Source organism: Lucilia sericata, unplaced genomic scaffold (assembly GCF_015586225.1).
Source record: "Lucilia sericata isolate MDLA Ls3-8-SP2 unplaced genomic scaffold, ASM1558622v1 Contig005654F_arrow, whole genome shotgun sequence".
In the NCBI taxonomy this organism is placed as follows: Eukaryota; Metazoa; Arthropoda; class Insecta; order Diptera; family Calliphoridae; genus Lucilia; species Lucilia sericata.
The window spans coordinates 1-12988 of NW_023997583.1; the positions used below are offsets into that span (position 1 = coordinate 1).

General features: G+C 42.2%; 1 pseudogene; it reads right to left on the reverse strand.

Moving 5' to 3' along the window:
* Positions 1–12417: 12417 nt before the first annotated feature.
* Positions 12418–12598, reverse strand: LOC119615528 (annotated as a pseudogene).
* Positions 12599–12988: the final 390 nt, after the last annotated feature.

Below are 12988 nucleotides of genomic sequence, written 5' to 3' on the forward strand. Positions count from 1 at the left end.
GTATCGCCAACATGAAGGGATCCCAAGTCCTCATCTTCTACCCCTGCAGATACGGTAAACCGCACCCCAGGGGTCATCTCTATTGTCCCGTACGAAGTCTCGCCACTCGTCCTCTTTCACTCTAATTATCATGTCCTTATACGTACGTAAGGCCGAAAGATAGTCAGCTTTGCGCTGAACTAAATCCTCTGCGTTAGTGAATCTGGCTCTCTGGAATCGCTTCCGGAGACGCCTGACTGACCTTCGCATCAGATCCAGCTCACGAGTCCACCACTTCACTTTACTGAACCTAGTCTTACGACTTCGACCCAGCAAAGTGTCATTAGTGTGACACATCCACTGATCTATCATACCGACCTGGTCATCTATCGTCAGTATCCTAAAGTCCTCAATCGGCACCTCTGAGGCCACCGACCGAAAATACCCTGCGTACGAGTCCCAGTCAATATTCCTATTCCTCAAGTTCGAGTCTGGTCTGTCCTAACCGTACGTTCTCTGCAAGTGACCGTAAACTCAATGAGCCTATGGTCACTTACACTCCAGTCATTACACACCCTCCACCTAAAGTCAAATGCTGTCATAGCTGCACCATTGGCAGCTGTAACGTCTATGTCACTGGTACCCATAGGACCGTCAAAAGTGTACAGGTCACTCGGCTCATTCACCACCATGACGCACTTGGTAACCAGCCATTCGCTAAGCATAACTCCTCGTATATAGTTCTGATGACCAGGGGCTAACCTGTCCATCTTACTGAACCACATACGAGAGCATGCGTTTGCGTCTAAGCTTAGGATTACAGGATAACTACTCGCGAGGAGTAGTACCGAATCCAAGTAACTTAAGAACGGTTCCAATGGATAACCAAACCTACAGTACACGCTAACCAGGATCACCCTACCGAAACTACCTTCAACGGAGATACTAATGCCTAACTGGCTGCTACACAAAACTGTACAGTCCAAGTCACTGTCACACACTATAACGGCCGCATTCCCCCCGTCGTCAGTAAACGACCGTACACCCCCCGGCAATCCTCTTATGCGACCACCCGAGGTATACGGCTCCTGCACAAGTGCAAAAGTCGCACCCCGGACACGCATAGCTTGCCCCAATTCGCACATCACTGCATATGACCGCTGGCAGTTGAGCTGCAAAAAATTGATGGAGTTGTAGTCCATGGCGTTTAATGTCTGGCGTTCGCCCTAGCCACCATCGCGCTGTAAACCGGACAGGCAGCTGACATCATCAAGTGGTCAGCCGGTAGTCCCTTAAATGAACAATTCCTGCAGTGGATCTCGTTACACAGCGTGAAGCCAAATGTCCAACCTGCCCGCAGAGGCGGCAAACGCCCTCCGTCATCCTGCACTCCCTCACCCTATGGTCAAAGCCCAGGCAAACGAAAGCAGCTGGGCACGGCATCATGTGGGCGCACCATAAGGAGAACCACTTAATATAACACCGGCCATTGTCCAGCAATTGCTGCATGGCCTCGTTATGCCCTCTAAAATGACACTTACCGGCCCGCCTGAAGACTTCAAGGGTGCAGAGACTAGCCTGACTGACCTCTTGAACTCCTCAGGAGTCATCCTACGCCTGAAGTTCAGGTCGTAGAGCTCCCCCATAAACTCATCCGGAGTGATTTCCGGATGGACGCGCTGCACCACCACCTTAGGACCCAACTTGTCATTCACTGACACTTCCAGTCCAACTTCCCCAAACTTTCGTTGGCTGCCACCTTCTCCCTCTCAGCCACCGATGGAGTGCGTATCCATCACCGCACCATCACTTCGCCGAAGCGGCCTCAACTCGTGCACACGAACGCCCAAGGTAGGGCCAACCTCCTTCACCACCTTCTCCACCACCTCCTTTGAGGTTACACCCTTCTTTCCTTTCACCACCACCGACCAAGTTTCCACCGGCTTAGGCAAGTTTACAGCAGGAGCAACAGCAGACTGCAGTAGCAGGGACAACAGGAACCCTTCTTGAAGCCGACGCGGACCTGGATGCCACTGAAGGGACAGCAGGAACCTTGAAGGTGGACTGCCCCGCCTCCAAAACCTCCAGCTTTCCCTTCATTTCTCGTTTTCAGCCATCAAATTGAAGACTAGCGCCTCGAATTTCGCCGCATTCTCTAGAATCTTCCGACCCAGAATAGGTCCACCCCATCCACCAACACAGCTTCCCATCATCGACTGAGTTATATCCTTGGCATTCACCACCGTCTGGTTTAATATCCTCGCACTCGCCGAAGCCGAAGATGACGCAACCTTCCAGCCCTACTCGCCGCAGCAACAACACCACTCAAATTAGGCAAATTGCTAGCAACACCAGCAACAGAACCAGCAGCCGCACGCTTGGCCATCGGGGACCCGAGCCTTCCTGACCCCTTACCCGAGTTGTTTGCAACCTCCTCCGTCTCTGTGCTCGACATTTCACTGTCAGTATGCCGCAGCCTCCTAGTCGCAACCGGCGGCTCAAATTCAAAGGCCGTCGTGTCCGACGCATCTCCTCTCGGTACCGGCTTAGAAGTAGTCGGATCCTCGGCCGACATATCCGACGTGTCCGCCTTCCCTTTACCCTTCTTCTTGCTCGCGGGAGCAGGAGCCATATTCACCCAAAACCAAAAATGTAATGTCCAATAGCAAATCAAATTACACGCAAAATCGTCAACAAGGGAAAATAAGTAAATAAATATATTAGTAGGTGAAACCCCCTAATTTAGCGGGTGCACAACCACAAGATAAATGGTATGCAGTACCAAAAACTGCTTTACCTTAGCAGAGACCAGAACCATGCCTGCCTTACCGACAACTTCCGGTCTGAAATGGAACCGGAAGTGAACTGCCTTACCGACTGCACTGCTTACCGACTCCCGGTCTGGGGTACGAACCGGATGACACTGCCTTACCGACTTCCGGTTTAGCCAAGTCACAAACCTCTCCACCGGTCTGGCAAACACCACTTGCCAGTCTGGCAACACCACAAATCTCTGGCCGGAGTTGACCTTCGAGCCGGAGATTCACCTTGAGACTCCGCTGACAAAAGGAGTCTCAAAACTTTGTTTACTTTGTACAACTACAAAAATAAACAACACACGTTGTATATAAAATATACACTTCACACACAAAAACCGATATCGGATTTTAATCGCACGCATCGACGGAATCACTTTGACCGATTTTCGAAATTCGAACAGATTCTGAATCTATAGAGTCCCAGTTATACAATGACTATCGCTCGTTAATTTATTCGCACTATTTCACACCGAAATTCACCGACAAAAATACCGCTTATAAAAACACGTCCGTACAGTACGACGCTACAGCAAAAGTGTAGTAGATAGGGACAGTAGGATCTCGTTAATCCATTCATGCGCGTCACTAATTAGATGACGAGGCATTTGGCTATTTTTTTTTTTTTTTTTTTTTTTTGACGAACGATCCCACCAATCACACACCCACTCCTCCCCGATCACGGAGTGACCAGGCCCCACGTACGAAGGGCGGTGCCGTACTAACTTAGCCCGAGCTAAGCAGAAACGTCCTACAAAAAACTTAAGCCTGATAACCGCAGGCTGCACGTAAACTACTTTAATGTCTAAGGAAATAAAAACAAGTAAGAGTGTTATATTCGGCTGTGCCGAATCTTGTATACCCCACCATCAAATCATTGCCAAAAAGGAATGCTTCCTTATAAATAAACTTTGATATTTAAGAATCGATGCTTTTGTTATTATCAAAACAATTTTCTCATTTATTACATCTATGTATAGGGAAATTTTTTATCGAATTTTGTCGCTGTCCTTGTATTTTTAAGGTAGCAAAAAGCGTTAAAGTTATTTTCTGAGGGGACGTTTGGTCAATTATGGACCGATCCTCGTCAAATTTTCTATAACGATTTTAGTTTAGGCTAGTAATGAGCGTTAAAGTCATTTTCCGAAGGGGACCGTATATGGGGGTAGGATAAATTATGGACCGATCGTTATAAAATTTTACAAAGCGATTTAGGTTTCTATAGAATAAGTTTATGTCGAATTTCATCGCTTTAGATGCTTCTTTTAGACCATTCTGAGCGTTAAAGTATTTTTCTGAAGGGGACCTTATATGGGGAGTAGGGTCAATTATGAACCGATCCATATACAATTTTAAAAAGCGATTTAGGTTCCTATAAAATATGTTCATCTCGAATTTCATCGCTATAGATGCTTCTTTTGGACAGTTATGAGCGTTAAAGTCATTTTCTGAAGGGGAACTTATATGGGGGGTAGGGTCAATTATGGACCGATCCTTATAAAATTTTACAATGATATAAAGGTTCCTAAAAATATGTTTATGTCGAATTTCATCGCTATAGATGCTTTTTTTAGTCAGTTATGAGCGTTAATGTCATTTTCTAAGCGGGACCTTATATGGGGGATAGGGTCAATTATGGACCGATTCTTATAAAATTTTACAATGATATTAAGGTTCCAAAAAAATATGTTTAAGTCGAATTTCATCGCTATAGCTGCTTTTTTAGTCAGTTATGAGCGTTAATGTCGTTTTCTGAGGGGTACCTTATATGGGGAATAGGGTCAATTATGGACCGATGCTTATAAAATTTTACAATGATATTAAGGTTCCTAAAAAATATGTATATGTCGAATTTCATCGCTATGGCTGCTTTTTTTAGTCAGTTATGAGCGTTAATGTCATTTTCTGAGGGGGACCTTATATGGGGGATAGGGTCAATTATGAACCGATCCTTATAAAATTTTACAATGATACTAAGATTCCTAAAAAATATGTTTATGACGAATTTCATCGCTATAGCTGCTTCTTTTAGTCAGTTATGAGCGTTAATGTCATTTTCTGAGGGGGGACCTTATATGGGGGATAGGGTCAATTATGGACCGATCCTTATAAAATTTTACAATGATATTAAGATTCCTATAAAATATGTTTATGTCGAATTTCATTGCTATAGCTGCTTTTTTTAGTCAGTTATGAGCGTTAATGTCATTTTCTGAGGGGGACCTTATATGGGGGATAGGGTCAATTATGGACCGATCCTTATAAATTTTACAACGATACTAAGATTCCTAAAAAATATGTTATGACGAATTTCATCGCTATAGCTGCTTCTTTTAGTCAGTTATGAGCGTTAATGTCATTTTCTGAGGGGGACCTTATATGGGGGATAGGGTCAATTATGGACCGATCCTTATAAAATTTACAATGATATTAAGATTCCTGTAAAATATGTTTAAGTCGAATTTCATCGCTATAGCTGCTTTTTTTTTCAGTTATGAGCGTTAATTGTCATTTTCTGAGGGGGACCTTATATGGGGGATAGGGTCAATTATGAACCGATCCTTATAAAATTTTACAATGATACTAAGATTCCTAAAAAATATGTTTATGACGAATTTCATCGCTATAGCTGCTTCTTTTAGTCAGTTATGAGCGTTAATGTCATTTTCTGAGGGGGACCTTATATGGGGGCTAGGCGAAATCGTGGACCGATATTGCCCATTTTCAATACCAAACAAACTGCATCAATATAAAATATTTGTGCAAAATTTCAGCTCGCTAGCTGCTTCCGTTTGGACTCTATCGTGTTTTCAACAGACGGACAGACAGACGGACAGACGGACAGACGGACGGACATGGCTAGATCGTCTTAGAATTTAATGAGGTTCCAGAATATATATACTTTTATGGGTCTTAGATGAATATTTCGATGTGTTACAAACGGAATGACAAAAACAATATACCCCCCATCTTTTTTGATGGTGGGTATAAAAATTAATTCTGCAAACCCCTCAATTGAGAGGCCTGCAGAGTCTAATTTACCGGATGCCACTCTAACCGATACCCGATCTCAAACTGCGCGGATCCATGAATCTACGATGCGAAATATACCTCCTATCATAACCCTAGTACTAATAATAGCGGTGTCACTTTTCCTAATTAACCCCCAATCTAATAACCTATCAACTGATTCCCTGCACCAAATACCTCTCCAATTTAATGTAATTGCACCGAAGTGCAATTGGTCACGTCCGTAAAGATCCGTCAAGGCCCTAATCACGCCCTGATTGTTGTATTTGTTCGTCTTCTCTCTATGCATTTCAGACATAACACGACCATCTGTGACAACCTGTGCATCGAGCACGTAGATCTTTTCCCCTTTGTAAGCCACTATATCCGGAATCCGAATACCATCGATTGTTTGCAAACGTCCTTCTACTACTGTCGTGAAACCCTTACCCCTTAAACTTCTGTCCACATACTTAACTACACTGTCATGTCTCTTCGTCCGATCAGCCCTAGTTTTATAACATCCCTGAACTATATGGTTAAGAGTCTCTTGAGCTTCGCAGCCCGCACGGCACCTTCGATTGGATGTCCTACCACGGGAACATCTCGACCGGGTGGGGAGCGCATTAATGCGTAACTTTATACAATTTATAAAGTCCCTACCAGACAGAAGCCTGGTAGGCTCTCTCACCCAACGGTGGGCTTGTTTGTGGTCTTTACTTTGTAATAGACCACGCCCATCGAAGGAGTCATACAGCCGCTTGGCCCAATAGGCTCTCATATCCCCCTTACTCAGGATCCTAATATCTCCTGCCAAAAGTCTTCTTTCTACTTTGGCGACCTCCGCAGCGACGAAAGTGTCTGCGGACACAATTCCACTATCTAGTGGTAATTGTAAGTTCCTCAGACGCTCAAGTCGTAATAGAGGTGCCTGCCACCTGAGTGCGACTAGACCCAAGCCGCCGTCTTCAACCAACGCATAGAAGAAAGCGACAGGGACATCGTCTGGCAGACTTAGCCATTTTCGTACGTAATGCCTAATCGTTCGATCGATTCCATTTAGACAACCAAGCATGACGTTCCCGAGGGTCAGTACATGATAAAGTTGTGGAATCAATATAGTTCGTAGCGCAAACAATCTTTGTTGTGGCTTTAAGGGTGCTCTAGTGAGCCGATCTAACTTCACAATAAGGTCCTTCTTCAGATCCACCTTCGATTTCCCGTCAGCAGTAAATGTTATACCTAAGTACCCTCCACTCGTCGGTCCTCTTAAGAGCTGATATAGAGCGACCTGCTATCTTGAACTCCTGTTGAACTACGACAGATTTCTTCTGTTTGGGCTGTCCTTTTATGGACACAGAAAGACATTTGGCGCTGTTCAACCGGAGTCCACATGACAGAAGAAATTCGCTCGTTATATCAGCAATTTAAGACCTAACGGAGTTGAGGCCCAGATTACAAGGTCGTCAGCAAAAGCGGCAATATTCGTCATTTGATTACCTATCCTGCATCCGAGTTCTACTGGAAGTTTACGGATCAGTCTGTCCACAACTAGATTGAACAGTACTGGAGATAGGGGATCTCCCTGTTTTACCCCTCTGCCGGGTAAAACTAATTGATCCGACTCCCAAGTATCACCCGCGAAAGTGATGCCTGATGTTTCATACAAATGACTTATGTAGTCGACAAGCTCCTGCGGCAAGCCGTACGATTTTAGTGTTCCTAAAATTGCCTTATGGGACACTGAGTCAAACGCTTTACTGACGTCCAATACTGCTATGTGACAGGACTCGAAATTCTGATGATGGACCCTGAGAAGTAGGTCGATCATGGTCGTGTTATCGGCACATCCATCCGTAGGCATGAAACCTTTCTGCCTGCGTTCGAAATTAATGCACTTAGATATTCTCTTCGCCAGGATAGAATGAAGCCACCGAAGGAGAATTGAAGATAGGGTTATGGGTCGGTAATCTTCAGGAAGCGAGGGCTCTTGCTTCTTCGGTATGAAGATTGTCCTGGCCACACGGAATCTTCTAGGTATCTTACCACACCACATCATCAGGTTAAATATTCGAACCAACATGTTAGTTGGAATAGACCTGATTTGCCTCGATGTGATCCCATCCGCTCCGGGCGAGGTGGTAAGAGAAGGCTCGGACCCCTTAATCTCATCATGCTCTATGGGGTACCAAGGATTCCCAAGAAGGTACCTAGAAAGATTTTCACATTGTGGCCCCACTTCTTCCCTATGTTCAAAGACTGCCTTCCAGTAGGGCTCCATTATATCTCTGGGCGGTTGTGAGCAACTCTCAGTGCCGTCTAGAATACTCTTTATACATCGGCCACTGTGTCTGCGAAAATTTCGCTGGACCTTGGCATATTCATGTCTACGCCTCTTACGTCTATTTGTGAACGTAGGAGGTGGTCGGGGTAAGACCTGCCGTCGGGTTCTGAGGCGTGGTGGAAATACCTCATCTAAGTAACCCGACAGTCTGTGTAGAACATGATCCTTATCGTTCTCATTGACGCTGCGTACAATAGAGTTCAGATAAGGTGCACAGTAACTGTCAGTATCAAGATCATCTAGACTGAGCAGAAAGGTTTTGATAGGATCTTCCACTATAGGAAGAGGTCCATTCAATGGGTGTTCCACTATAGGAGCTACCTCATCGACGACTTCAGATGTTTCCATAATCGCGTCCTGGTTGGGTACCCATGCACTCGCAATATTAGTTTGTCCTTCAGCGGAAGCTAAACGGTCGAGATAGGTTCGGACTTTAACCTTATATTCATCTCGCTGTCTCATCTTTTTAATTGCTTCCACTGTGCGATGCACGAACCGCTCACGAAGAGCATGGTTCATGAAGCGAACGCCACCGTTATGGATCAGTTCAGCTTCGGTACATGCCAGTAACGATATTTCTTCATCATTCCATCGTGCCTTTTTATCCGATCTGGTATTCATCTGATCGGATACATCCGGATGTGCACGTCTGATGTGGACGCCTAGACCCGACTTAGTCGAGAATGAGCGACCACATACGACACAGAGATGTGGAGTATCAGTCATACCGCTAGCCCCGACTGAAACTCCACTGTCTCCACCTGCCTGCTCAGGTGTATTTAGATTAAGATGATTAGAATTAGAATTACTGTCCCCTAATCGAGACATTGGGTTGGATGTAGTGGAATTGAAAATGTTGACTCTGGTACCTGTCACACTACTTTCTTCAGGTACAGAGGATAAATTCATACTTCCCAATGTTTCTCTAATAGCTCGCTCTCTTAGATTCATGGATGTACCGGGAGTACTATCCAACCTTCCGTCCAAATCGGTACGCCGTGCTTGATACACGACGATTTATATTTAAATTATTATTTTCGCTTTCATTATTCGTGCCGATTTAAAAGAGTCGAAGGGGGTGGCAGCCCCAGGGACCCATAAGCCTTGACATTTAGCCGTTAAGATGTGTTTTAGTTTCCTAATGAGATACTCTGGGTAGTCGCATCAGGGTGGGTGATACAAATCCGCTTAATGTGATTCCCAGTGAATTTCATAGTTAACAATGTGTATACTCAAACACCTTCTCTGTATGTTCAGTGATGATTATACACTCCACATCTTAACGTTTCCGGTTGGTACCACGAGGAGGTATGTCATAGGCACATGGTGAGTTCTTCGAGAAGACCCGCGCTTACCTTGAATTTCTTCACTTTGACATTCAGAGCACTGGGCAGAATCACATTGTGTCAACACCCGCTAGGGCCATCACAATGCTTTGTTTTAATTAGACAGTCGGATTCCCCAAGTCCGTGCCAGTTCTGAATTGATTGTTAATTGATAGTCGTTATAATTTAAAAGGAATATATCTTGCGATAATTCCCTAAAAATTTTAGCAAGAAAGTTCCACAATTGGCTACGTAACTACTATCCGGGGAACAAGATCCGAAAATCTCTATTTACCCAGAACGAGTACATAAACCATGTTATTGCTTCCCAATCAAGCCCGACTATCTCAATCTTCAGAGCCAATCCTTATCCCGAAGTTACGGATCTAATTTGCCGACTTCCCTTACCTACATTATTCTATCGACTAGAGACTCTTCACCTTGGAGACCAGCTGCGGATATTGGTACGGCCTGTTGAGAAGTTTGCGTGACCCCACCATAAATTTTCAAGGTCCGAGGAGAAAATATCGACACAACAGTAAATGTCATGCTCTTCTAGTCCATCTACCATATCTCTCTTCGAAAGACTTCCATGGTAGTACGACTATAAACAGAAAAGAAAACTCTTCCGATATCTCTCGACGGCTTCTTTATGGTCGTTCCTGTTGCCAGGATGAGCACAAGGCCCATATTTAATAACAAACGGATACTCAACAGGTTACGGAATTGGAACCGTATTCCCTTTCGTTCAAAATTATTCAAGTGTTTTTATTACTTTTTCTTATATATACTTGTATATATTTTACTATTCATTATAACTTGAAAATTTTCGGCTTTCGCCTTAAACTTAGGGACCGACTAACTCGTGATCAACCACTTGTTCACACGAAACCCTTCTCCACTTCAGTCCTCCAAGGTCTCATTCGATTATTTGCTACTACCACCAAGATCTGTGCCAATGGCAGCTCCATGCAGGCTTACGCCAAACACTTCTATGCTCACCATTGTACCCTCCTACTCACTAAAGTTTCAAAGTTTAAAATCCAACCGAAATTGAATATAAACCATCTACTTTAGCGGTAATGTATAGGTATACAACTTAAGCGCCATCCATTTTAAGGGCTAGTTGCTTCGGCAGGTGAGTTGTTACACACTCCTTAGCGGATTACGACTTCCATGTCCACCGTCCTGCTGTTTTAAGCAACCAACGCCTTTCATGGTATCTGCATGAGTTGTTAATTTGGGCACCGTAACATTACGTTTGGTTCATCCCACAGCGCCAGTTCTGCTTACCAAAAGTGACCCACTGGGCACATTATAATCACAACCACAACCTTCATACCAAGAAAGGTGAGGTTCTTACCCATTTAAAGTTTGAGAATAGGTTAAGATCGTTTCGACCCTAAGGCCTCTAATCATTCGCTTTACCAGATAAGATTATTTTACATAATTTTTAATGCACCAGCTATCCTGAGGGAAACTTCGGAGGGAACCAGCTACTAGATGGTTCGATTGGTCTTTCGCCCCTATACTCAATTCTGACAATCGATTTGCACGTCAGAACTGTTTCGGTCTTCCATCAGGGTTTCCCCTGACTTCAACCTGATCAAGTATAGTTCACCATCTTTCGGGTCACAGCATATATGCTCAAGGTACGCTCTAGTTAGAGGTATAAATAATATAAATATTATTATACATAACTGTATAGAACGCCCCGGGATTGAATTAATAGACTATAAATAGGCTAAAAAACTAATCCCATTAAAGTTATGTTAATTTCGCTATTAGGTTTTTATTCCCAATAACTTGCAAATATGTTAGACTCCTTGGTCCGTGTTTCAAGACGGGTCCCGAAGGTATCCTGAATCTTTCGCATTGTTAATCATACAAGTGCATATAATGAACATAAAAATCATTGATTAATATGATATTATAAAATATAAATATTTAAGCACTGTATATAATAAATCTATCAACGCTTTATCAAATCAAAAGAATTTATTCGATATTAAATTGCAAGCAAAATAATTTGAATAAACATAATCTAATGATCTTATGATAAATAATGTAAAGTTAATAGATTACAATGTCCTTTATAGAAAAAATGCACACCATTATTATAATATTATAAATATTAAAATCATAATGATGAATTTTCCATAACGGATATTCAGGTTCATCGGGCTTAACCTCTAAGCAGTTTCACGTACTATTTAACTCTCTATTCAGATTCTTTTCAACTTTCCCTCACGGTACTTGTGTACTATCGGTCTCATGGTTATATTTAGTTTTAGATGGAGTTTACCACCCACTTAGTGCTGCACTATCAAGCAACACGACTCTTTGGAAATGCCATCTAGTAATCATTAACGTTATACGGGCCTGGCACCCTCTTTGGGTAAATGGCCTCATTTAAGAAGGACTTAAATCGTTAATTTCTCATACTAGAAATTTGACATTCCATACACTGCATCTCACATTTGCCATAAAGACAAAAGTGACTTAGTGCTGAACTATTTTCTTTTCGCCTCGCCGCTACTAAGAAAATCCTTGTTAGTTTCTTTTCCTCCCCTCATTAATATGCTTAAATTCAGGGGGTAATCCCATATGAGTTGAGGTTGTATAATAAAATAAATTGATAATCTATCAATATTAATATCAAAACCATGAATAAGAATCATTTCTTTTTTTTTCTGTATTTTTCTTTTTCTTCTTTTAGAGAGGCAATTCTAGTTTCATAAATATTTTATGCTAGACTTTCCTCAATAAAAAAGAATATAATAAAATGTAATTTTAAAAATACTCTGATTTTATTCAATAAGAGGTTTTGTATCTTTAACTTTTAGTATTATGGATACAAATAAGAGTATCCAGTAATACAACATGTGCTTCTAAATAAAAATGGATTTTATTTAAAAAAGCAACTTATTTAGCATAGTCTTACAAACCCTCAACCATATGTAGTCCAAGCAGCACCTTAATTATAAATTAAAGTACCTTACAGCATGGACTGCGATATTGCGTTCAAAATGTCGATGTTCATGTGTCCTGCAGTTCACACGATGACGCACAGTTTGCTGCGTTCTTCATCGACCCATGAGCCAAGTGATCCACCGCTTAGAGTGATATTATTTATTTTTGTATGATAGGCAATTCATAAATTTGTTTATTGAAAGAAATCAAAAATACACCAAACCAAATTGGCATATATCAATTCCTTCAATAATTTTGATTATATATCATACATACAAAGTTTGTTGCGAATGTCTTAGTCCTTTATAAAAAAGAATAATTTTTTAACTTATATATATAAAAAGCATTTTAGCTTTCATAATATACAAGTACAACTATATTTATGTTTGTTATGCAATATATGGTATAATATTACTTATGCCAGTATATTGAGAAATTTTGTATATATATTCTACGCATTTTTATATATATATATAATATATATGTTATCCAACGCTATCCTTTTTTCTTGATTTAATAATTGTCGCATAAAAGCTCCCAAT